Source organism: Parasteatoda tepidariorum, chromosome 3, assembly GCF_043381705.1.
Source record: "Parasteatoda tepidariorum isolate YZ-2023 chromosome 3, CAS_Ptep_4.0, whole genome shotgun sequence".
Lineage (NCBI taxonomy): Eukaryota > Metazoa > Arthropoda > Arachnida > Araneae > Theridiidae > Parasteatoda > Parasteatoda tepidariorum.
In genome coordinates, this window is record NC_092206.1 from 16,422,968 (window position 1) to 16,423,773 (window position 806).

The window sequence follows — 806 nt, forward strand, 5'->3', positions numbered from 1 at the left end:
CAAACTGATCCAAATGGTCACCCACCCGCATACTGACAGCAGCCAGTTATGCTTGACTTCAGTGATCTGCTGGGAGCCGTGTCTTAACGACCTGTCCACTGCGGGACTGCCTAAATGTGCTATTTATTTAGTTGCTTTTAAGAAGAAAAAAAACGCTTGCTTTCGTCTTCACCTAAAATGGGGAGTCACGTCATTATTAACTGACGCCACGCGTGTAAATCTACTGTTTATTTATAATCATTGTGCTCTCGTAATTAAATCCAATGAAATGTTTTAATACAACGTATTTTAATAATATTACATTTCAATGGTACCGACTGAAACAATAGTTAATAGTTGACGAAATTTCCTAGTTCTGAATAGCAAAGTTTTTTAGTTCAGTAAAAAAGGTGTTAGAATGAGTTATGCATGCCTATAGTCCATTCCACCTTAAGTTGTCACTGGAGAGAAAGGTAGGTAGACCAGATTACATGGAAACTGGGTTACTCTTTAAGTCAGTAAGGGGATAAGGTAGCAACAAAGGGAGAGAAAGTGGCTAGTATTGGCGTTTAAGAAAGCAAAACGCCGATTTTTTTTTTAAAACCAAGAATCGTACTAAAATTTTGTACAGAATACGGAAAAGAGCACGATTTTTTAGAGCATTTCTCATAATTATTATTTTAAGATACTAGTTGTAAGCTGATTTCTTAATTAGTATTTAAAAAGCAGATTTTCTTATTATGATTTTTTAACTAAACGAAACTAATTTTAAACAGAAAAAAATATATATATTTAAAAATATTCTTTTTTGCTGAAATCTAAGTAAA